Genomic DNA, 26,959 nt, shown 5'->3' on the forward strand with positions numbered 1-26,959 from the left:
GAATAGAAGGGAGAACCGATAGAGGTACTCAAGGTACCCTCCGCCATACACCGTCAGGTGGCTTGCGAAGTATGGACGTAGATGTAGATGTAGAATGAGGCTTTTGACCCGTAGCATATCCCGAGGTCTAGTTTAGACATGAGGGTACTGTTTCTTTTCTGAGTTGGCGAAGGCGACGAATGTGTCACATGAAAAGAAGATTCGCCTCGGACTGAAGGTTGTGGTAAATGATCTGTAGCGTTGCATGTAGTCTAGGTAAGGTTGCAAGGTGATAACTTGGCTACAAGTTAGCGAAGCCAACGAATGTGTTAGTTAAAAAGAACTTTAACGAAATACACAGCGGATTTCGAATCTCTATTGACGTAAAAATTGTGACAACATCCCTTCGTCTCTTGCCTCGAAAGACGTCGTCTTCTCGCCGCTCTCTCATTAGCCAACAGTCGGCATATCTCGTTTCGTTCCCGTCACAACTCGCGGCGAGCACTTACAGAATCGCTTCACGAAACTCGTTAGTACAGCATTGTCCCCGACCTCGACTTTTAGCCCGATGTTCATCAGAAAGAAACGCACTGCATCTGGAGCACTGCTACATACGAGCGTCTTTGTCTGTTTGATGACAGTGCCCAGAAGGCCAAAGCGAGCTGTCGGACCGTGGACGAGTGCGAAGACCCAGTGACGAATCGCCACTGGTCACGAGGAGACGAGACGCTTTCTCTGGAGAGGGGCTCGCAGTCCGGCGCAACCTTCCCCACCACGTCCCGGCGGCGGTTCGCGGCCTCCCCGGAACCGCAACGCCCGTGGGAGGTAACGCCGCGGCGGCCACTCAGCCAGCCAGCACAGTGAAGTCGGCGGCCAGACAGCCGCGTCGCGTTCCCCAGCTAGCAGCCAACGCCGCCCGCGCACACGTCCGGACGAGACAGACACCTGCCCGTGGCTCCCGGGCGCGCTTCAACACGGACGGCGAGTGTGCTCCTGTGGCTTTTCTACGTCGACCGGGCGCTTCGTGCTTTCGTAGTTCGCGTGTTGGAGGCGATTTGCGAGTCACACCACCGCCTACATCGGGCCGGCTGCGACAATCGGTAAGTGCTGCGTACCCCTCTGCGTGTCTGCATTTTATGTAATCTTTCCTGAAAGAGTTCCGTGCGATTCATGTGTGTACCTGCGGATAACACATGCCTATATAAATTAAAATCATAATTTTTTCATAATGCGGGGCCACAGTCATAATATATTTCTTTAAAGTCAGTACCGCCATTAGACTGTTGTTTATTTACAGCGTTACATTTACACTTACACAATCATTATTTCGGCTTCAAAGTGCCATTATCAAGTGTTTTTAAATGTTACAAAATGCCTAAGATGGCATACTGTCGTATTAAAATTCACTATTAGACGCATTGTCTAAGAGTCGATATTTCTGGCAGAGCCTACTGCTTTGTTTCATTACTGACAAGGGAACCTCCCCATCGCACCCCCCCGCAGATTTAGTTATAAGTTGGCACAGTGGATAGACCTTGAAAAACTGAACACAGATCAATCGAGAAAACAGGAAGAAGTTGTGTGGAACTATGAAAAAATAAGCAAAATATTCAAACTGAGTAGTCCATGCGCAAGATATGTAACATCAAGGATAGCGTGAGCTCAGGAGCGCCGTGGTCCCGTGGTTAGCGTGAGCAGCTGCGGAACGAGAGGTCCTTGGTTCAATTCTCCCCTCAAGTGAAAATTTTAATTTCTTTATTTTCGCAAACTTATGATCTGTCCGTTCGTTCATTGACGTCTCTGTTCACTGTAATAAGTTTAGTGTCTGTGTTTTGCGACCGCAACGCAAAACCGTGCTATTAGTAGACGAAAGGACGTGTCTCTCCAATGGGAACCGAAAACGTTTGATCGCAAGGTCATAGGTCAACCGATTCCTCCACAGGAAAACACGTCTGATATATTCTATACGACTCTGGTGACGGCATGTGCTCCAATGACAGGAATATGTTGTCGACCCACCTAACTTGTACACTTGGCGAATGGGTAAAAAGATTCTTCTACCTTTCCCGATCTAGGTTTTCTTGTGGATGTGATAATCACTCCCAAAAAAGTGATGAAAACATAAGTGTTTGTCACATAAACTGCAACAAATGAATGCAACAGTTTCACAGTCGCACAGTTTTCCCTGTGCTCTGTCAAAACAATATGTTTTTAACGTTTTCAGATTTTTCCCTGTGTAGACCGTCAAATCCTGCGTATGTCCAAACAAATCTGAACATGTCCTGGACTTTTGGAAAGCGAAGTTGATTATGTGTGAGTGCCTGAACTGTGATAATTGTGTGAAAATAAAAAATTAAACTTTTTACTCGAGGGTAGACTTGAACCAAGGACCTCTCGTTCCGCAAGTGCTCGCGCTAACCACGGGACCACGGCGCTCTTGAGCTCACATATTACTTGATGTTTCCTATCCTGCACATGGACTACTCAGTTTTTATATTTTGCTTTTTTTTTTCATAGTTCCACAGAACTTCTTCCTGTTTTCTTGATTGATCTGTGTTCAGTTTTTCAAGGCCTATCCACTGTGCCAACTTATAACTCAATCTGAGGGGGGTGCGATGGGGAGGTTCCCTTGTGAGTACACCATCTTGACTGAATGGCAGTTGGCTAAGTGTCAAATGAAAGCCAGTTGTCGAATGTAAGGAAGATCACCACCTGAGAACGGCTTGAGCGATTTTGTTATTGGTTTTTTTCGAATCAGTTGTGGAAGATTATCACTTGACAAAAGCTCGACCCAGTTGGTTGACTTTTTTTGTGTTCGTAATTGTGTATAGTAATAGCGTTTTTGGTAAGGAAAATAAAAAAAAACTTTGCGTTCAGTTTGACAGTTCTACTGTCACATATTTTCATAGCAAAAAAGTTTTACAGTTACAGATAATATATAAATGTGTATGTAATATACAAAGTGGACACGTTGTTGCCGAAGAGTTCTTGACCGATTTGCTTCAAGTTTTCGCACGATACTCTAGCATTCGGACGGACGAAGTCGGATGGGCTATATACTTTCAGCACACGTAATGTACACATATATATGTGATTTTCAAAGCTGGAAGCGTCGTTATCACAAAACTCGAAAAATTCTTGACCAATTGACTTCAATTTTTACACCATACTCTAGTGAATGTTCGGACAGACAACGGCTATTTTCTCGTTATATATATATATATATACATATATATATATATATATATATATATATGTATATAGGGCGAGTCACCTAACAATACCGCTGGATATATTTCGTAAACCACATCAAATACTGACGAACCGATTCCACAGACCGAACATGAGGAGAGGGGCTTGTGTAATTGGTTAATACAAATCATAAAAAAAATGCACGGAAGTATGTTTTTTAACACAAACGTACGTTTTTTTTAAATGGAACCCCGTTAGTTTTGTTAGTACATCTGAACATATAAACAAATACGTAATCAGTGCCGTTTGTTGCATTGTAAAATGTTAATTACATCCGGAGATATTGTAACCTAAAGTTGACGCTTGAGTACCACTCCTCCGCTGTTCGATCGTGTGTATCGGAGAGCACCGAATTACGTAGGGATCCAAAGGGAACGGTGATGGACCTTAGGTACAGAAGAGACTGGAACAGCACATTACGTCCACATGCTAACACCTTTTTATTGGTGTGTCCCGACATGTCAGGCGAATAGATGTTCAATGTGGTGGCCATCATTTGCTGCACACAATTGCAATCTCTGGCGTAATGAATGTCGTACACGCCGCAGTACATCTGGTGCAATGTCACCGCAGGCTGCCACAATACGTTGTTTCATATCCTCTGGGGTTGTAGGCACATGACGGTACACATTCTCCTTTAACGTACCCCACAGAAAGAAGTCCAGAGGTGTAAGATCAGGAGAACGGGCTGGCCAATTTATGTGTCCTCCACATCGACCGTGGCCCGTGTTTGTTACAACACGCAACTAAACGTCGGAAGTTTCAAGCGTCAACTTTAGGTTACAATATCTCCGGATGTAGTTAACATTTTACAATGCAACAAACGGCACTGATTACGTATTTCTTTATATGTTCAGATGTGCTAACAAAACTAACGTGGTTCCATTTTAAAAAATGTAGGTTTGTGTTAAAAAACATACTTCCGTGCATTTTTGTTTGGTTTGTTTTAAACAATTACACTAGCTCCTCTCCTCACGTTCGGTCTGTGGAGTCGATTCGTCAGTATTTGATGTGGTTTACGAAATACGTCCAGCGGTAACGTTAGGTGACTCACCCTGTATATATATATATATATATATATATATATATAATTTCAAGAAAACAGTTTTCTTGAAAACTAATAGATCTTAAGATCCATTGATGAAATTGCTACTAAATAAAGATGGATGGATGCTGTAACTCTTCCTCTAACAAATCAAGTAAAAATAATACCATAACTATTGGTCATTATTTTACAATCAATTATTTGCTAGAAGAAGCGTGGTGTAACAACTTACCTCGTGCTTGGGGCAAGTTGTAACGTCTACCGGGGCAAATAGTAACGACAAACATTGTTTCATCAATGCTCCATATTCGAGAAGCATTAAACTGATATTTTTGGAGAAGTCGTTGATATATTGCAAAGAATGAATTAACGTTAGTCTTACTGAACGATGTCGCTCGACTTAAAGATAAATGTGGATTTCTGCGCATAAAATTTTGGAATCAGTCAGTACCAGCCATGTTATTTTAATTTCAAGAAGGAGGAATGTTTTTAGCATTAAGCTGCACACCGTATTGGTAAGCTAGTTTCCTTACTTCTATAGGAGGTAGTCCAAAATACACTCCTGGAAATTGAAATAAGAACACCGTGAATTCATTGTCCCAGGAAGGGGAAACTTTATTGACACATTCCTGGGGTCAGATACATCACATGATCACACTGACAGAACCACAGGCACATAGACACAGGCAACAGAGCATGCACAATGTCGGCACTAGTACAGTGTATATCCACCTTTCGCAGCAATGCAGGCTGCTATTCTCCCATGGAGACGATCGTAGAGATGCTGGATGTAGTCCTGTGGAACGGCTTGCCATGCCATTTCCACCTGGCGCCTCAGTTGGACCAGCGTTCGTGCTGGACGTGCAGACCGCGTGAGACGACGCTTCATCCAGTCCCAAACATGCTCAATGGGGGACAGATCCGGAGATCTTGCTGGCCAGGGTAGTTGACTTACACCTTCTAGAGCACGTTGGGTGGCACGGGATACATGCGGACGTGCATTGTCCTGTTGGAACAGCAAGTTCCCTTGCCGTTCTAGGAATGGTAGAACGATGGGTTCGATGACGGTTTGGATGTACCGTGCACTATTCAGTGTCCCCTCGACGATCACCAGTGGTGTACGGCCAGTGTAGGAGATCGCTCCCCACACCATGATGCCGGGTGTTGGCCCTGTGTGCCTCGGTCGTATGCAGTCCTGATTGTGGCGCTCACCTGCACGGCGCCAAACACGCATACGACCATCATTGGCACCAAGGCAGAAGCGACTCTCATCGCTGAAGACGACACGTCTCCATTCGTCCCTCCATTCACGCCTGTCGCGACACCACTGGAGGCGGGCTGCACGATGTTGGGGCATGAGCGGAAGACGGCCTAACGGTGTGCGGGACCGTAGCCCAGCTTCATGGAGACGGTTGCGAATGGTTCGCCGATACCCCAGGAGCAACAGTGTCCCTAATTTGCTGGGAAGTGGCGGTGCGGTCCCCTACGGCACTGCGTAGGATCCTACGGTCTTGGCGTGCATCCGTGCGTCGCTGCGGTCCGGTCCCAGGTCGACGGGCACGTGCACCTTCCGCCGACCACTGGCGACAACATCGATGTACTGTGGAGACCTCACGCCCCACGTGTTGAGCAATTGGGCGGTACGTCCACCCGGCCTCCCGCATGCCCACTATACGCCCTCGCTCAAAGTCCGTCAACTGCACATACGGTTCACGTCCACGCTGTCGCGGCATGCTACCAGTGTTAAAGACTGCGATGGAGCTCCGTATGCCACGGCAAACTGGCTGACGCTGACGGCGGCGGTGCACAAATGCTGCGCAGCTAGCGTCATTCGACGGTCAACACCGCGGTTCCTGGTGTGTCCGCTGTGCCGTGCGTGTGATCATTGCTTGTACAGCCCTCTCGCAGTGTCCGGAGCAAGTATGGTGGGTCTGACACACCGGTGTCAATGTGTTCTTTTTCCCATTTCCAGGAGTGTATATTTCGGCGCACTTCAGTAGGTAGGAAGCCATCTTACCCTCTTCTTCTGCAGTAAATACTTGTCTAGGCTTAACATAACCAACTCTTAAACATTCATTATTCTTCTTTTTCTTTGTGTATCTATAAAGAGAGACGTGGCATAATCCCAAAGTTTGACTAGCTTTCCGAATACTGCATTTTTTTTCTACATCTTCAGCTGCCGCCAACTCGTACACTTCTTGGTTTGTGTTGCCCGCTCTGACTTTCTTTTATACACCCTCATTCTAGAAGAAAGGAAAAAAAAACTAGATATCTACTTCATAATGTGGGGCATGTTACAACAAGCCCCGGGATTTTGTTACAACTAACCCCATGGTATGATTTTTAACATTTATCAAGATAGCTATTTAAACAATTTAGCAAAACTGTTACACATTATCAGAGATGGATAAATTTGAATGTAAATAAGATATAGAACGTTTGCAATTAGTCTATAATAACAACGCAAACCAAAATGTTACGACAGTACAATTTTATATTACCTGGCTAAAGTGAAGCGCGTGCACACTTCCGCTCACTGCGCCGGCCGGCGGGACACTGGCTATGGCAACATGATGCGGCGCGGTTCATAGGTCAAATCGAGTAAAAGAAATACGCGAATAAAGTTTAAGATCCTAGTGAAAAGAGCGTGTTAGTACTTACCCCTGTTACAATAAGTCCATCGCTCCCCTATACCAAAAATCTTGCCAAGAACTTGATGGATTTACTTCAAATTTTTACACAATACTCTACTGAACGTTCAGATGGAAATGGACATAGAGAGGTGGAGGACGAGATGGACAGAGAGAGACAGGGATAAGGTGGTTAAACACAAAAAGATGAGAAGAGAGAGGGGATGAGAAGACTGATAGAGAGGGGAGGGGGGGGGGGGGAGTGCAAGGAATTTAAGATGTATATGCAATTCCCATACGTTTTTACCAATTGCGAGGCATTGCCGGGTTCGCTAATCTACATATAAATATATCTATAGCTGTATTTATAGTCCTCAAGCCACTTGTTAGTGTATGCCGGAGGGTAAATCATACGGATATTATTCGTTTTCTTACCTACTCCGCGCCCTTACAGAGCTAAAGAAACAAGCCTGTGTATGTGGCCTGACGTCTCTTGTCTTTATCTTATGATCCGTGCGCGTTATACGGTACTGAATGGTGGCAAAATTATCGTCCTACCGTATTCTGCAAATGCAGGCGCTGTAAATTTAAGCAAAAGTGTTTCGCGAGAGCTGCGTTGACTTTCTTTCAAGGATTCTCATTTACGTTTTAAGTCTACATCTATACTTCGTAAACCATCCTAATTTGTGGGGCAGAAGGCACTTTTTATACCACCGTCTACATCTATACTTCGTAAACCATCTTAATTTGTGGGGCAGAGGGCACTTTTTATACCACCATCTTCCGGAACTCCCACTTACTGTTCCATTCGCGAATAGTGCGAGTGAAGAATATTGTGGGCAATACTCCCTTTGAAATCTAATTTCTCTGATTTTCTCGTTGTGGTTGTATAACGATCATATGGATAATGTTGTGGGGAAAGCGAACCAAAGACTGCTATTTACTTACCAAATCGAACACATCCACTAAAGATACTGCCTACAATACGCTCTCCGTTCTCTTCTGGAGTACCGCTTTTAGCTATCCATACCAGACAAGGTTGACGAAGGACATCGAAAAAGTTCAAAGAAGGGCAGCTCGTTTTGTATTATCGGGAAGTCGGGAAGAGCGTGCCACGGATATCAAACGCGAATTGGGATGTCAATCATTAAAAGGAAGGTGCTTTCCGTTGCGGTAGGATCTCCCCTTGAAATTTCAGTCACCAACTATCTCGTCTGAATATGCGAAAATATTTTGATGGCTTCCATCTACATTGGAAGAAATGATCATCATAATGAAACAGGAGAGATCAGAGTTCGCACAGAAAGATTTAAGTGATTTTTTTTTCCAGCGCACTTTTAGTGAGTGTAACGGTACAGAAATAGCTTGCAGTTGGCTCGATGAGCCCTCTGCTAGGCACTTAATCGTTAATTGCAAGAGTAATCATGTAGATGCAGATGTAGAGTTCGCGATACATATTTAATGTGGGGGGGGGGGGCGGGGGGGGGGGGGGGGGGGTAATATGTTGCCTAAGCCTTTCTAGGACGTACTGTCTTAGAATTTCAACAGTAAAACCCCCCATGATGCACAAGACGTCTGTTGTAGTGCCTGTCACCGGAGTTTGTTGAGCATCTCTGTAACACTCTCGCGCCGAATCAACTATCCCGTGAAGAAACACGCCTCTATTCGTTTGATCTTTATATCTCCTTTCAATCCAACCCCAGAATGATGATCAATACCTATGAACCGCCAGATCAAGTGCTTTGAAAGCCACTTCTTTCGTGAATGAATTACACTTCCTAAATATTTTCCCTCTGAATGTCAGCCTAGCATCTGCATCAATACCTATGAACCGCCAGATCAAGTGCTTTGAAAACCACTTCTTTCGTGAATTAATTACACTTCCTAAATATTTTCCCTCTGAATGTCAGCCTAGCATCTGCTTGTCCTATAATTTGCTTTGTGTGACCCTTCCAATTCCGGTTACCACGGATGGTTACTCTTAGGGTTTTTCGGTAGTTACTCATGCCACTGCAAGAAGGAGAACAGTGGTAGGTTCCTTCATCTGTTTAGGTGCAACACACTAAACTTGAGTTCAGGGTCAACTATCAGTCCTTGCTCGATCACCTACACTCTGCAGATCTCCCGCAAGTCGCTGGTCATCTGGCATTACCCCCCCCCCCCCCCCCGCCCCCCTACAGACAGATGTATCGTTTGCGAACAGCCTCACGGTTATGAAATGAAATAAACACGTCAGATTTGTCGTACTACATCCCTAAGTAAGAAAGATATTTTACGAAACAATCTGAAATGCAGTCTATTTGTGGCTATAATAGCATACAAAAGTTTCTTGTCCATCCTGGACTACTGGTCTTGTTTTTGTAGTCCTTACATACTTCGCCTCGCTAATTTCGTAGGAATTCGGACACGCTTCATAATAGGTCCATATTAAATGTACGCTAATCAATGCTCTCGAGGAATCTCGTTCGACTCATTCCTCGAACTGTTATTCGCGGTACGCAGTTCGTACCTCATCTAAGTACCATAAGACTACGAGAGCTTAGAATGCACACCTTTGAAAAAGTCCCTTTACTTTGGACCAGATGCGGATTAAATGAAAGAGCAAGCGGCTAATAATAGAGCAAATTACTCTCCTCAATTCAGTGTAGAGTTAAGTAGCGTGTGAAATACACTGCCTGAACCCGAACTCCACCAACAAAATTTCGAAGGTTGTCCAACGACATTTTCTTAGTATTTTGGTATAACACATCCGTGGTCTCCGGTGGCTCGTTGCAGAGTAGTGGCATTTCATTCGATTTCTCACCTCTGTTGAACTTTGTATCTGCACTACACTGAAAATATCTGCAAAATAGAGCAAATGTCGACTTTATGCGCTGTGTGTCTTGTTTGGAAACAAACTTGATCCACTAATTCACTGTACTTTCTGTTGACAGCGGTAATACCTCTTCACTCGCAACCATGCATTCAGTACGTTCAGTAAAATTGTTCAAATGTCTCTGAGCACTCTGCGACTTAACTTCTGAGGTCATCAGTCGCCTAGAACTTAGAACTAATTAAACCTAACTAACCTAAGGACATCACACACATCTATGCCCGAGGCAGGATTCGAACCTGCGACCGTAGCGGTCACGCGGTTCCAGACTGAAGACCTTTAACCGCACGGCCACACCGGCCGGCTGTTAGAGCATGTACCAGTGTATTTAGTTAGTCTCGCTCCACTGACAACCAGTAATGATACGAAGAGCTTTCTCTTGCGAAATGTAATGGCGGCATGGGACTGCAGATACATACCACACGTGTAGTCATCATTGTATAGAATTCGGTCATGGAAAGAGGATAGGGAATAAACCGTGCTAGATGAGCCACCGGTCAAGATATAAAAAAAACTGGTAAGGTTCACATTCGAAGCCATACTCAAGTTTAGAGACATACAAAATATTAAATGCGTCTGTTACTTCTGAAAAAATGTTACCATAATCTTTGTTAGTTCCTCGGGTTTGTAGTCGTAAGTTTTCCTTGGTATCCGTCTCTGATCCAAACATAGTACATAGTCATGCCATTCCTTTCTATACTGCTGCATCTTTTCTACTATTCCTACCCCTTGTGTTACAATACCTTGTCTCACTGTTTCACTTATGGTCTTCTACTTCGCATCCTCCCAAACGCCTCAGAAGCCTCATTTGTGCCGCTGAAATTCTCTGCAGTTGTTTAATCGTTTAAGTCCATACTTCGGATTCGTCTGACAGACGAACATTTCTTAATCGCTCAGAAAGAAACTGATGTCAGTTATGGAGATATCCTACACGAATCGCGTGAATGTTTCATGCTTGAATTTAGCGTTTGGCTACCGTCTATCACGTTCCACTGGTTCAAAAATGTATCCCGTAACACCATCTTCACCACAACAGTACGCACGTGCGCAGGTAGCAAGCACTTTCTTAGTAAACACAGTGCAGTTCCCTTATTTACATATCATTTTCTCACTGCATAATAGCCGGAAGTGCCCTGTACGTGACCTTATTGTTCGGCAGGTTTCAATGTATCACACCGATTTCATCACAACAAGAGGACTGTACTGGACGTGCTGTCTTAACGTGACACTCCTTGCGGGAATGCAGTCAACGGTGGATCGGGAAGAACTCCTTACGATCGTACATTAAATGTATTCGCTACTGCAAATACGGACAACCATTAGCTGTAGTATTGGATGATGAAGATTGAGGTTTGTGCTGTAGAATGAAATAACGACAATGAAAATTTGTGCCGGACTTTCCGCTTATCGGTTATCGCTCGCTCATGGTTGTCCACATTCGGAACTGTGGCTACAACTGACTTATTTCATTGATAATTACTTGACCAGTTGATGCCCCCTGTCCATGATGGATCACCAGGTATTTCATAACGAACGTAGTTGCCGCAGTGCATCGTAATCAAGAGTAACACGGGCACTGCAGTATCGTTCGTTTCATCCTTAAGATCGCTCTCGGCTTCCCAAGGTCGGACTGCTCGTATAGTAATGCCGAGAAAACTACTTAATACACAAGTATCAAATTACTGATATAACTGACATACTGACTTTTCTGACTTCCTATGTTACGTTATTGGGAAATATATTTAGATCAAAGTCGGCCGGAGTGGCCGAGCGGTTCTAGGCGCTACAGTCTGGAACAGCGCGACCGCTACGATCGCAGGTTCGAATCCTGCCTCGGGCATGGTTGTGTGTGATGTCCTTAGGTTAGTTAGGTTTAAGTAGTTCTAAGTTCTAGGGGACTGATGACCTTAGCCGCTAAGTCCCATTCTGCTCAGAGCCATATCTACATCAAAAAATAAAGCAGTGTCTGCTGTTGTTATAATATGAAGAATAAAGCTCGCCATGTATGAGTCGCATTGGGTCTTTTAATTATTTTTTTTAATAACTGGGTACTAAACAATTCTTTCCTTCCCAGAAAGGGACGCAACAGCCGTATCCAAAAGAGTGTATTACAAGTTTCAACGATCAGTAATTATTAGAAACGCTAGAAATAGTAACTGCACCGCTCTCCACAGGTGTCAAGAAGTGTGATCGTCAGAGTTAATGTTGAAGCATTTGTGGTGATTATTCTTTTCACGGTTTTTGTATTGCTTGGGTGTTAATTGCACTACTATATGCACCCTTGACTCGGTTTATTAAATTTAAATCCGATGACTTTTGTCAAGTTTTCGGTCGGTAGTAGGAAAATAATTAAAAAAAATACGGACATGAAAGCTGATACTTTATTTTCGCACCTGTGCTGTAAGTCTGATTTAGAATGGTCATAACCGCCATTCAGTGCAAGTATCACTTTTACACGGCCCAGTCACTTTAATGTGACCACCGCCTATGTTCGACGTCAACGTACAGTAACCACTCAGAGACGGCACTTAGCAGTACTAGCAGTGAACAGTACATAAAGCGTTTCAGGAGGAGCTGAAAATAGTGCAGTCAGTGTCGTAAAGCGGAAAAAGGAGAGAGTTATCTGACATCCAAAAGGGCATGATCATTGGCTTCAGGACGAAGGGTGGAAGCACTTCCGAAACGGTTAAATTTTTAAATTGTTTTCGGTCGTCTTTCTGATTAAAGTACACTGCGCTTGGCAAAATTGCGCTATCCAAAACCGGCTCCGTGGTGACTGTCGAACGCCAAGGGCCATATCTGATAGCGGTGAATGACGACTGCGGAGATATGTACGGGCGAATAAACGTGCAACTGTTAAGCAAGTGACCATCCAGATGAACCAAGGGGCTACCAATAATGCCTCCTCAGCCGTTCGGTGAACACTGATGTGTATGGGCCTCCGCGGCAGGCGCCTGGTTAATGGACCCATGCTGACTGCTGTTCATTGGCGAGGAAGGCTGGAATCTGCACCCCCGTAACGCAACTGGACGCCAACTGAGTGGTAATGGTTGGCGTTTTCGGACGAATCACTTTTTATGCTCCATCCTTCCAAAACCTTATTGACTTTCTCCTTGCACGTCTGGTCCGCACAGCAAAAGTTGGTTATTCAGCCTTTTGATACGTGGGCACATTAATGTGACTTGATGGTGTAATAGACGTTATTGTAACTTGGTATGATAGATTCCTTGCTTTCACTTCTGGTTCAAAATGGATCAAATGGCTCTGAGCACTATGGGACCTAACTTCTGAGGTCATCAGTCCCCTAGAAGTTAGAACTACTTAAACCTAACTAACCAAAGGACATCACACACACACACACCCATGCCCGAGGCAGGATTCTAACCTGCGACCGTAGCGGTCGCGCGGTTCCAGACTGTAGCGGCTAGAACCGCTCGGCCACGCTGGCCGGCCAATAGTTTGGTGTCTAGTTATTTTCAACACTTCCAGTGCGATTCATGATTGACATGTTATTTTCTCCTCAGGAAGCAGCAAAATACGGGACGTTCAAAAAGTCTCTCCGCACTGCCGTATGATTGTTAGCCGCGCGTGCAGTATGATTGTCCGCCTGCCTGTGTTACTTCCCTTCAAGTGGACTCTCCCAACATTCCACTGTTTCGTTTATCTCAGCCAGCGTCAGTAGTATCGTTGGTGTGTGTCGTTACGTGTTGACGTGAACGTTTAAGTTTAGTTCCTTTGTTCGTTTGTTTCGTTTTTGCCACTGTTAAACTACTAACCATTGAAGAACGTGTGTTCTTAGTCGAACAAGTGTTCAATGCTGGCGGTAAATACACTGTTTCAATTCGTCAAACATTTAATTCAGTTTTCCCGGAGACAATAGTCCTACATCGCGATACAGTGCAAGATTTGATTGACAAATTTCGAAGTACGGGTTCAATGACAGATGCACCGACAAGTGGTCGTCCTAGAGTTTTGTCTCAGAATAAACTACTCCATATTTCCGATAAAATGTCCCGAACAAGTCAGTGAGAAAACTCTCCTAGGAAATCGATATTAGTGTCGGAAGGGCCCACACAGCTGGAAGGAAAAAATTAGAACTTTTCCCCTACAACGTGACAGTCGTGCAAGAACTGAAAAATACTGATCATGGCAAGAGACTGCATTACTGTCAATGATTCAAAAATTTCGTTCAACAAAATGGAAGGGATATTCTTAATGAAACGTTTTTCAGTGATGAGGCGTGGTTTCATTTATCCGGGTACATGAACTCGCAAAATTCTCGTATGTGGATTACTGCAAATCTATTGTGTATTCATGAAGAACCACTTCATTCTGTGTGCCGGCCGGAGTGGCCGTGCGGTTCTAGGCGCTACAGTCTGGAACCGAGCGACCGCTACGGTCGCATGTTCGAATCCTGCCTCGGGCATGGATGTGTGTGATGTTCTTAGGTTAGTTAGGTTTAATTAGTTTTAAGTTAAAAGCGACTGATGACCTCAGAAGTTAAGTCGCATAGTGCTCAGAGCCATTTGAACTATTTGAACTTCATTCTGTGAAAATAGGAGTTTGGACTGCAATTTCTAGACTTCGTATTGTGGGTCCCTTATTTTTCAACAAAACTATAAACGCACAACGATACTGCAGTGATATTCTGTACCCATTCATAGGAGAACTTGTGTTGAGTGGAATACTGAACGGTTATTTTCAACAAGATGGAGCAACCGCGCCCACAGCTCGCGTTTCAATGTCACTGCTTGCTTATGTTTTTGGTGATCGCATAATTTCACAGGGACTTTGGCCTCCACGATCGCCTGACCTAACACCACCTGACTTTTCTTCTGGGGTGCAACGAAATCAACTGTCTACAAAAAACCGTCCAAAATCCATCGATGAATTGAAAACTGCAATGTCCAGTTTCACTGCTTCTGTTACAGAAGAAATGTTACAGATTGTGTTTGGAAACATGATTAGACGGATAGAATTGTGTATTCAACAAGAGGAGCGACACTTTCAACATTTAATGTGAAAATTTGTAAGTAAAAATGAATATTCAATAAATTAATAACTTGTCTTTCACTGAGTTTCTTTTCGGTATATTCACTGCAGCATACGGCGCGCGCGGCTAACAATCATACGGCACTGCGGAGAGACTTTTTGAACACCCCGTATTTTGTTATTGTTGTTGTTGTGCTCGTGGTGGTCTTCAGTCAGAAGACATGTCTGATGCGGCTCGCCACAATATTTTATCCAGTGCTGGCGTCTTCATCTATCCACAATTACTGCAACCTACATTCATTCCAGCCTGACAACTGTAGCCAAACCTCGGTCTTCCTCTACACTTTTTACTCGCCCTACTACCCTCCGTTACCAAATCGACGATTTTTTGATATCTCGGAATGTGCTATCAACCAATCCCTTCTGTTACTCACATTTTGGTATAAACAATTTTTTTCTCCAATTCGATTCAGTATCTTCTCACCAGTTACTCGAGTTACTCAGCCCCCTTTCACTTCTGTACAAGGCAACACTCTACACAAATACCTCCGGGAAAAATTTATATTCAGTGCTTACAGTCTCATTTTCAGAAACGCTTTTCGTACTATCACCGGTCTGATTTTATACCCTCTCGTCAAACAATTTTAGTGTCTCATTTCCACGGCCTTAGAACTGCAGTCTGGTTTATGTGAAGGTTATGGATAACACTTTGTTTCCAGTATTTTATCTCTGCTACCTTCAGAATTTCGAAGACTGTATTAAAGTCAACAGTATCGTAAGTTTTCTCCAAATCTACAAATACCATAAACGTAAGTCGGTCTATTTTGAGTTATTTCTGTTCAACGCATGCACATCGAAGCAGGAAAGAAGAAGGATTTGTGTTAAACGAACCGTTGATAACAAGGTCATTAAAGACGTAACAGGATAAGATGTGGTAGGAATACGGACTACTATGCCTTCGTGTCATACAACAAAGAAAATGCTACTGTTGCGCCTGTGGAAAAACATAGTCAGTGCTATGTTATTCACTAAGGATGGAAGGAAGAGGAATGCTGAGAAGAAAAAAGGTTTTGGAGAGATAGGTTAGACAAGGACTGAAAAGTACTTGTGCAAACGTGGATGAAGATTTGTCTAGCGACCCAGTAAAACCTTTCTGCAGTCTAGAACTTCATTAAACTGATGTTTCAACTTGAAGTATCGATTCCTACAAATGAGCTTTATTTATTTCACATAGTAAGATTTGGGCCTTCAGGCATTAACTTAACGTTTAACCAGGCATCCAATCGATATTGCGGTTAAAATGATGATAATAATAATAACAACAATAATAAAATTAATATCAAAATAAGGAATTCAAGTTGTATCAGTGTTATTAACACTGTGTTCGGCAATTTTTGAAATGCGTTGTTGTCGAATGTAATGACATCCAGAAGTGCAGAAGAAATCAGAGTGTAGAAGAAGTTGACTGATCAAACGAAGAGTAATAAATGTTGCGGTTTCTGTTACAAATAGTCACACTTGATAATTAATTTCGATCTTATTTAACGAACACTACCAGATCTAAAATTAAAATGAAATAAATGGTTCAAATGGCTCTGGGCACTATGGGACTTAACTTCTGAGGTCATCAGTCCCCTAGAACTTATAACTAGTTAAATCTAACTAACCTAAGGACATCACACACATCCATGCCCGAGGCAGGATTCGAACCTGCGACCGTAGCGGACTGCAGCGCCTAGAACCGCTCGGCCACTCCGGCCGGAAAAATGAAATTGAACGTTAATAAAAATACTATTTCCGTAGATAGTAAGCACTACAATTATTAAACTTCGAAAATTCTTAAAATTTTGCCTGAATAAGCATATAACACAGATTAACAATATCAAAAATTTAAGTTTCTTGAAATTGTCCGTAAGTAATCAGGAAGAAAGTGGTCATAATTTGTAACAAAATAGGAAAAGCACTACAGTACATTTGTGAGAACATTATGTGAAAGCAAGCATTTTATTAATCACACTTCGCATCATTAAGACGCCTCCCATCATGGAGTAAGAGCAGTTTGCTTTATTTGCATATTCAGGTAGTATTAAGCATTTTATAAGGTTTAAATAGCTTCATTGTTTGTTATCTGCCAAATATTTGTATATTGAAGCTTTATTTCGTTTTTAAATCTGAAGACGATCATTAAATGTGATCGAAACTAGTTATATAGTGTGACTAATTGAAACTGAGAATGTCATAAATTTTTTAAAAACCGTTAAACGGATCCGATTTCCCTCGTACCAATATTACCATTATTAATATAACATCAGTGTCAAAAGAAGCTGGTTAAGAATATGCTTTCATTTTTCCAGCTGCAAAAAATTTATCTTTTGAAGAAATAATTGTCAGTGTACAGAATGCAACCTTTAACTGAGAAAACGAGAAATAACTTAGAGAAATGTTTGATACAGAACTGAGTCCAGTGTATCTTCAAGTTTTATTAACTCCTGACACTGTTGGTTGCCGATGTTTCCGCTAGGTGGCATACGTGGATGAGTTATTCCAGCAGTCATCATGGAGTCGTATAATGGTGCAGAATATGCTCAGTGTTGTTTACGGTTTCATGAATCCAAATCCTCTCCTATAGTTCAGACACAGTTTAGGACTAAATGTCGCAAGCCATCACCTCAACGACAAACTATTATTAATTGGTACAGTCTTTTCGCCCAATATGCCTGCTTATCACATAGGTCGCTAGGTCAGGGTCGGCCAACAGTCTCTGACGCAGGAGTTGTACATATTTTGCTGTCTTACATTCGGAGTCTGAGTAAATCAAAGACACGTGCCAGTTTAGAATTGAATATGCCTAGAGCTACAGTGTGAAAGGTGTTACGGAAACGCCTGCCATTGAGAACTCACGAATTGACATTGTTTCACGCTGTAAGAGAATGTGATAAAGGACAAAGAAATATTTAACAAAATACAGACTGAAGGTGATTTTCTTAATAAAATTGTATATGGCGCTATGTTAAAGACTATGTGTTCGTTTCTCCACTTCTGGGGAACGTCGACGAGCTGCGAAAATAAATAACACAAGCAGAAGCCACAGTACATCAAGACTTATTTCATGTAATTTTGCAGGAACTGATTACAAATGAGAAATTTGTAGTGTTACGAAAGGTAGCCACACTGAACATTTGTAAATAAAATTTAAAGATATACTGCATTCAGTGCCGCATAAAATATTTTTGTAAGTTACTTAACTTTTTCGCTGTGTAAAGGCTACTTTTGTACCCTGTATTAAAATCTCGGCATACCCACCAGAGTGTTCCAAAAAATATTATATTCATTGCTCATTTGGTGTGAGAGAAAATGTTTCCTAGTATTTAACATGGTTGTTATAGGAGGTTCCGGGTAACCTAAAGTGTGTGGTGTCACCGCCAGACACCACACTTGCTAGGTGGTAGCTTTAGATCGGCCGCGGTCCACTAGTACATGTCGGACCCGCGTGTCGCCACTGTCAGGGATCGCAGACCGAGCGCCACCACAAGGCAGGTCTGGAGATACGGACTAGCACTCGCCCCAGTTGTACGGACGACTTTGCTAGCGACTACATGGACGAAGCATTGCTCATTAGCCGAGCCAATAGTTAGAATAGCCTTCAGCTAAGTCAATGGCTACGACCTAGCAAGGCGCCATTAGTAACATTGCATGTATCTAAAGAGTCTCACTTGTATCGGCACAATCTCCAGATGTACCAAAAGGATTGATTAAAGTTAAGTATTCCAGAAGCTACGTACTTTTCTTTATAGCATTCATTACGTATCCTGTTTCAGACCCCACGCCATCCTGCTTTAGCTTAGCGCGTGCCTTTCGGCTTCCTCTCATTGTGTCTAGGCTGTCTTGTCTAGACACAACAAAGTGTTTTAGAGAAATTTCGGAAAACCTAAATGAACACGCTCTCACGGGTACTTGAAACGGTTCCTCCTGATCTGGAGTCCAGTTTTTTATCCGCTGTGCCATTTGCTGGGTTTTACTCTCTCAAGAAGGCTCTTAAACGTCAGAGGCGGTCATTGACTCCGTTTAACAGCTGTCTCTCTCTCTCTCTCTCTCTCTCTCTCTCTGTGTGTGTGTGTGTGTTTGTGTGTGTGTGTCAGTGGGAGAGGGAGAAATACGGTGAGTACTTAGGCAGCCTGCACCCAGGGCAAAAGAGAGAGCTGCGGCGACCTACTTCACGCTTCCGCAGTCGATCTCTGCACAGCGGTCGGGTCCAGCGGCCCACGAACAATGCTTCAGCCTGTTGGAGTCAAGGTTGGCCTTCCGCTGCGCCGCATTTCTCTCTGTGCATGACAAGTGCTGCTTCCGCTGCACCCCACCACACTGTTACGGCTCTGCAGGCAATCGAGTTGCGCTATCGCCCAAGGTAGGTGCCAAGGCCTGAGCACGGATCCAGGTAAAAACTTTCTAACTCTGCGGCCGGCGATGAAGTTGCGGAAATTCGGTTAACGAATGCCAAAGAACTTAATTTCACTCTCCGGCACGACAACTGTTGTCCTAAGGTACAGCAAAAAATTCCAAACAATCCTTTTCTCTCGTCATCGGCTACAGTTCGTAAACTGCGCTCAGTAGTGAATGGCATACTCCGTAACTGAGCGATCATCCATCATTATTCCTTTTCGGTAGTGCGTGTCGAACGGGGAACATTCACACTCATGATATGAATTGGGAAAGAACTCTGCGTCTCTGATTGCGGAATCACTATGAGTGACACATACCGACAGTGCCGTCCAATGAAAGAAGTTGTCAATCTGCATCGTAGTGTCGTCGCCTTCCCCTTGATCTGATCGCATTTTTAGGATACGTTAGTGCATGTATTATCTTTTCATGGCCTGTAATATTTCTCCAGCGCTAACCATTTTTCCCGGGAAAGGCACCAATCAAAAGCAGAGCTTTAGAATATAGTTTTCAACCCGAAAATGTTTCTGGTTTCTGCAGCTATTAATCGTTACTAAGGATTTAAGAAAGAATAGGTAAAAGAAGTAAATGTAAAATACTTACAGAAGACAAAATAGGTTAGTGAGGCAGCTCGTGATTCCTTCCTGAGTAGACGACTTGGCAATGGAAACAGTAGTGAAGGGAAGGATATCATAGTTGTTTAGTAATAAGATGAATTGGAACCTGTTATTGAACAAATTCAGTGTTGTGCATTTGCCGAGGTGAATATATTAACACAAGACAGAAAGAGATGGATGACAGCATCAAAATAGTTAAGAGATTCATGAGCTGAAAGGAAACGCGAATGGCAAAAAAGATTAGAATAGATTCAACTCTTGGCTCTCTTAAGGCTTTTATGGATGCCCAAATGTGTAACAAGCAAGTTACCGCTCTACGAATAGAAGAAATATGTGACTCTGAGTTCTTTCTGGAATTCTTAAAACCTTAGCAGATGACTGGACCTCCACTCTGTCTACTAAAACATCGTATTCCAGTACAATTACTTACCGAAACAATTATAATACTGCAACATAGTCTGCCCGTTTCAAACTGGGAATAGTCAACATCTGAAGCACTATTTACATTACAACCGCGGATTCGTTGCACATAATCTCATGCTTCGTATTAAACTTTAGTTACAGATGCTAACGTGATTATGCTTGTCAAGAATCAGTCATAATGTTTTGTAGTACTAGGTCATGCTGAAAAGTAATGGCTCCGAAATTTTTTTATATGAAAACTCTTAAAGTTTTTAAAATAAAACAAACGTTACTGACATTCTTTATTCTTCATTCCTACACGTTCCTTTTTCTACATAGTTACCACTGTAACGAACACATTCTCCAAACAACAGACCCGTTTCTTGATACCGTCATTGTACACTGTTTGACTGCAGTTGACGTAACCACAAACTCACAGGTGCTTGCACTACTTCATCAGTATCAAAGTGAAGTCCTCCAAGTTTTAGAAACAGATGAAAATCGGACGGGGCCAAGTCGAGGCTGTATGAAGAATGATGACAGTGAACCAGAGGCATCGGATTGTTGCAGATGTCGCTGCACTAGTGTGTGGTCTGGCATTGTCGTGCTGGAGGAAACCCCTCAGTGTGTGGATGAACTTCTCGAATTCGAAACTCGATTGCAGCGCACTGTTTCTCATCCACCAACATAGTTACGTTACACATCGCCATGTTACACCCTACAGTTTAGAGCCGTCTAGCGCCAGAGAGCTGCAAATATGTACAAGTAGCGAATAAAGACGTAGAATGTTAATAACGTTTGTTTTATTTAAAAAGCTTTAAGAGTTTTCTCATAAAAAGGTCGGAGCCATTATTTCTCAGCATTCTCTTGTATTCGTAAGCTGAAGGTAAACACATCTATTGAAAGATTCATCGCCGGCCTTGGTGTCCGAGCGGTTCTAGGCGCTACAGTCTGGAACCGCGCGACCGCTACGGTCGCAGGTTCGAATCCTGCCTCGGGCATGGATGTGTGTGATGTCCTTAGGTTAGTTAGGTTTAAGTAGTTCTAAGTTATAGGGGACTGATGACCTCAGAAGTTAAGTCCCATAATGCTCAGAGCCATTTGAACCATTTTTTTGAGTCCGATGTTTGATACTAGCAGACGAGTATAAGCGACGAAAGACCTCTTTCCTTGTGTCAGTCTTTTATACTCTCCTTTCTTCGTCCATCATGCCTTATTTTGTTCCAAGGCGAGAGAATCTTTGAACTTCGTCTACTGCGTGGTCCAAAAGTTTGAAGTTGATGGTTAATCTAATTTTTAATACTTTTCGTTTTATTCATTCTTTGGTTTACCGCAAGTCCATATTCTGTGGTCAGTAGTGTCCATTCCGTTCAACAGGTCTTGCAATTCTTCTTCAGATGAGGTTTTGTCATTGATATCCCTTCTCTTTGAATTTTAATCCAATTCCTCAGTTTTATTTTCCATTCCTTTCTATATTATTCTTGTTAATAACTTGCATGTATGAGCTGTTTAGCAGATCGTGCAATTGTCTTCGTACTTACTTCGAACTCTCTTCGTGGTTGTGTGGATGTCATCCTCCCCAAAGCCAACATCTCCAGTCTCATAGATTAAGCATGTTAACTTGAATAGTCGTTTCTTTTCCAATTCTTCCAGTTATTTCAGCAATTTTAAGTTTTTCTACCACCTCGTGTGATCGCAAGACTTTCAAAGTACTGTCATACTTTGATACTGGGTGCCCTGTATCTTCCAAATCGATACCTATTTCTTTCTTTTAAGTTAACGCACAGTTCCCCTTCCTTTCACCTTTCATCTTTAATGTGCCCATAGAGCGCCAGGAGTGAGATCTTTCCAAAGTCCCCATACAAAGGGCCCCAGGAGAAATGTTCATGATCAGGTATATGACAGGAATGATCATTCAAAGCAAAAAGCTTACTAAACAGGGGCTCTGAAATATATAAAGTAAGAGCTGTGAGTACTTCATATCTTTGGTACTGTGAAACAAATCTATTTTACTGCAAGCTCTTCGCTTCCCATATTTTGAGAGGTGGTAGAAGAAGAAGAAAACTTCCCGTGAACGTGGACTCCGAAGTGCATACCTTAAGAATTGGGGCACTCGTTCATCATCACTAATGTGAAACACATCTCTTCTACTGTACAAGTGCTCATAGCTCTGAAGTATGAATTTTAAAGCCCATGTTTACCAGAAGATTTTTTTCCTGTTTTGGTCCATATTACCACCTCTCAGAATACGGCAGCAAAGGGCTTGCAGCAGAAGAGATTTGTTTTATAATTTGAAGACGATGTGCTCATAGCTGCTAAGGTATGCATTTTAGAGGCCATGTTTACTGTACTTTTTTGCTTCGAATGATCGTTACTGCCATATCCCTGAATATTGACCATTCCTCTCAAATGAATTATTAACTCACCTGCTGTTGCTTTTTTCGGTCCCAGGATCTTCTTGAGATATTTCCTGTTTTGTATATTTCTAGCAATTATCTTTGCTTTGTCTACACCCCCTGGTTTCACAATAATTATTTTAATTATTATTTTAACTGATAATGATTTTTATTGCACTAGGGATCTGACTTTATTGACTGTGTATCACATTAAGCGGAAATTTTTATGGACCATTATATCCAATGATCATTACATTGTGTATGTGGTGTCTGTTCTTTCCGATATGTCCGCAAGAACAGACACCACATGCACAATTAAGGTAACCAACTGATCACCTTAGTGCAGATGCGCACCAAATTCTAACTCTCACGGGAATCGGAGAGATGCAGCGAGTAATGAGGGAAATGGGCAGGAAGCGGAAAAGCCATCTTCACGAAATGTTGCCAACAAAAGCAAGAACAGCGTAAGATTTTTCCAGCGTGGTTCTTGGTGAACAGATACTGTCCTGTTAACCGAGAGCTGCTCCTCCTTACCTCAAGATAACATCGAGAGGGTAAGATCACATGGTTGTGTACCACCAAGATTGTATGACCATCCAAAAATTCATGAAGAGGTTTACCTTTACGTCCAATACATATTTTCTGGGGCGTTTGAAGGACAAATACTCCCATAACATACGTGAGTCAGCTGACGTTATCAATAGACTGGGAACTCTCAGTCTCAGCAGTACGGACCATTTAGTTAGCTTTGTTGTAGTATCACTTTTCAGAAGGTTCCTCTCGCAGAATCTTTGACACTAATTGGTAATAAGTTTCGGCGCGGGGGGGGGGGGGGGGGGGGCATCACTCTTTTGCACACTCTTCCCTCGACCTGTTTTATGTTCAACGAAAAATATTTTGAAGAGACTCGCCAAGGCGAGCCCTCTCTCTCCTTTGGGGTCCAACCTTTTTACAGAGGATTTCGACGAAACTGCTCGCGTATCAGCTGCCTTATACCAACTGTATTTTAGAGGTATGTGGTCGATGCTTTCGTAGTGTGCCCTCATGGAGAAGATAATGGAGGTTCTACATCACCTCAACTCCATTCACAACATCCCGTTTACTTTGGAAATAGAGAAAGATGGTTGTCTGCCACTCTTAAATGTATTGGTTGCCTGGGACATTCATTTCATCGTAAGTCCACCTGAAGTTATTTCTATTTATAAGCGTCAAGTTGTCGTTACCCATCGCAAATTATGTGTGTGGTTACAACACTTGCACACAGACCTCACATCGGCTCAGCTCTAGATGGCTTGACTAAGCAGCTCACCCACCTAAAGACAGTGGTAAGGGAAAATGAATAATATAACCGGCAAATTAAAATGGCACTACCAGCTAAGACCAAGAACCTGGAAATGGAAAGAGGATAACAGGGCGTCAGAATTCTTAGCTTTTTTTCCCTTCGTTGACAACATTTCCTTTAAGATAATACTCGGTAAATTTCGGTTGAAAGTGGTTTTCCACTCACCGTCTAAGACTGCAGCTGGAATTAACAAAATACATTGTCAGTATGGTATGGATTATATAGGTCACACCACATGCACCGTGAAAGAACCCCGTATCGAACATCAACGTTGCCCTCGACTTTTGCAACCAACCATGTCCACTATTGTCCAACATTTTATTTCCACCGGAAATTTAATGAAGTAAGATAAAACAATGTAACATATTTTGGGACTCCTTTATTAAAGAAAGTAGGAAAATGCGCATGGTGGAAAATGTGATGAATCATGCTAGAGACTACCAGTTTGGCAGTGCTTGGAACCCTGCGATTTCCACTATTTGCTCTAATTAGTTGACAACATCGGTAGCTCCGTGAGGCTATTTGCAGATGACACGGTTGTCTACAAGAAAGTAGCAACATCAGAAGACTCGTACGTACTCCAGGAGGACCTGCAGAGGATTAATGCATGGTGCGACAGGTGGCAGCTTTCCCTAAACATAGATAAATGTAATATAATGCGCATACATAGGGGCAGAAATCCATTCCAGTACGATTATGCCATAGGTGGTAAATCATTGGAAGCGGTAACGACCGTAAAATACTTAGGAGTTACTATCCGGAGCGATCTGAAGTGGAATGATCACATAAAACAAATAGTGGGAAAAGCAGGCGCCAGGTTGAGATTCATAGGAAGAATTCTAAGAAAATGTGACTCATCAACGAAAGAAGTAGCTTACAAAACGCTTGTTCGTCCGATTCTTGAGTATTGCTCATCAGTATGGGACCCTTACCAGGTTGGATTAATAGAAGAGATAGACATGATCCAGCGAAAAGCAGCGCGATTCGTCATGGGGACATTTAGTCAGCGCGAGAGCGTTACGGAGATGCTGAACAAGCTCCAGTGGCGGACACTTCAAGAAAGGCGTTACGCAATACGGAGAGGTTTATTATCGAAATTACGAGAGAGCACATTCCGGGAAGAGATGGGCAACATATTACTACCGCCCACATATATCTCGCGTAATGATCACAACGAAAAGATCCGAGAAATTAGAGCAAATACGGAGACTTACAAGCAGTCGTTCTTCCCACGCACAATTCGTGAATGGAACAGGGAAGGGGGGATCAGATAGTGGTACAATAAGTACCCTCCGCCACACACAGTAAGGTGGCTCGCGGAGTATAGATGTAGATGTAGATGTAATCGAAGACGGCAGAGTACGCCACAGGCCGCGCCCAATATCAACCCTTAGGACAGCTGAGTTCCGCGGTTCCACCAGCGAGGGCGCTCCCGGCCGATAATGTGATTGACGCATGCGCAGAATGCTTACACTGAGTTAATAAGCTGTGAAACGGCAGGCGTCCTCCTCAGTTTTCGATGGTTCACGTGCGGATGATTGGCAGGTGCGCAAATGAAATGCAGTTAATTGATTTGAACGACGACCAGCTGCAAGCCCGAAAATTTAAAATTCAGTTCTCTGGCGTTACGTTTGGCTATTTTATGAGTGTTATTGTGTTTCCTTATTCTTTTCTTTTTATCATAGTTCATTTCGCGGTAATAAGCGTTTAAAATGGATATCTTTCTACTCATAATTTTCTATTTAAGGTCTTTCTAATGAATCATCTCTTAATGTATTTTATATTCTTCGATTGTCCCGCCTGTCGTCTAGACATATGCGATCATCATCCAAGAACTTTCCCTGTACACAAGTATTGTGAAATTGTCGTAGGCTCTTCGGATACCTGACAGCCTCTTTATGTCAGCTACGTAAATAATAACAGCAAAGTTAATAATGTGTTTCTTGACAGCTATCCTTACTGGAATTAGATTGCGATATACGTTTCACATGTGGTCCGCGCAATAACTCCCGTTTTAGTTAACATGCCATCCACATACAGAAAGCCTTCAAGAAATTCACCAGACATGTTCTTTAGGTCCAGCATGCTGCCTGTGACAAACAGTCTCTTATCTCAACCATACATTTTAACATCTCGTTATTTTTCGTAACTACACAGTGGTGCATATTTTTCAATTCTACAAAGTAGGGAAGATTTCTCCTGTTCCTAACACTTCTGGACAAACCTTTAGTACTGAAAGTTGGCTGAAACGTTCCTTAATATATATAAATCTCACAGAGTTACAGGTTCTTCGTAGTGTCCTTTATATATGGCAGATTTAAAGAACTACACTTACGTTAAACATCCGGATATAATACCAACCATTTTTGTGCTTGGTCTAAACCTGTTCCATTGTTCCAGGCTCAAGGCTGGAAAGAATGTAAGAATAATGGCAATGGAGGTCAACGTCAGGTGCAGGATCCGAGTGGAACAATCTGCATTCCGCCCTTGGTGCCTTCTTGAGAACCGGTGGAACTCGTTGGCCAATGTCAGAAAGACCGTGAGTGTAACGAAGACCCTGGACCATGCTCATTGGTACTAAACCCAAAATTTCCGTTTTGTTCACAACATATCCATGATTTATCTCCAAATTACCATTGTCGAAATAACGGTCGAGTAATTAATTTCTAAGAGTACCACGCTTGAAGTCTAGACTAATCTCATCCCTTCTGGTACGTTCCCTGGTACTGAGTTCAGAACACTTGCCACATTGCTGATTTCTTCTTATACCGTCATTCTGAAGTAATTTTGAGACGTTACGCTCGCACGAAAGGAGCATAAGGCAGTCGATTTAAATACTATGCCAGACGTCTAATTCTATGTGATATCATCCAGTTCATGATCACCTATGTACGTAGATAGCTATTATGTTATTATCGGGCACAAGATTTTTTGTCGGACGGGTAGGTCCATGTCATAATTAAGAAACTAATTCGTATCCGACTCATTATGTATG

General features: G+C 42.7%; 1 protein-coding gene across 1 annotated transcript in view; it reads left to right on the top strand.

The window, feature by feature from the left end:
• Window positions 1-733: 733 nt before the first annotated feature.
• LOC124607216 (ATP-binding cassette sub-family G member 1) overlaps window positions 734-26,959 on the top strand; it is a 485,230-nt gene continuing 459,004 nt past the window's right edge. The window contains exon 1 of the mRNA XM_047139486.1: window positions 734-1,079. The gene's annotated coding sequence lies outside the window, so the exon portion shown is untranslated. The remainder of the gene's footprint in view (window positions 1,080-26,959) is intronic.

This window comes from Schistocerca americana, chromosome 3 (genome assembly GCF_021461395.2).
Source record: "Schistocerca americana isolate TAMUIC-IGC-003095 chromosome 3, iqSchAmer2.1, whole genome shotgun sequence".
NCBI classification, from domain to species: Eukaryota; Metazoa; Arthropoda; class Insecta; order Orthoptera; family Acrididae; genus Schistocerca; species Schistocerca americana.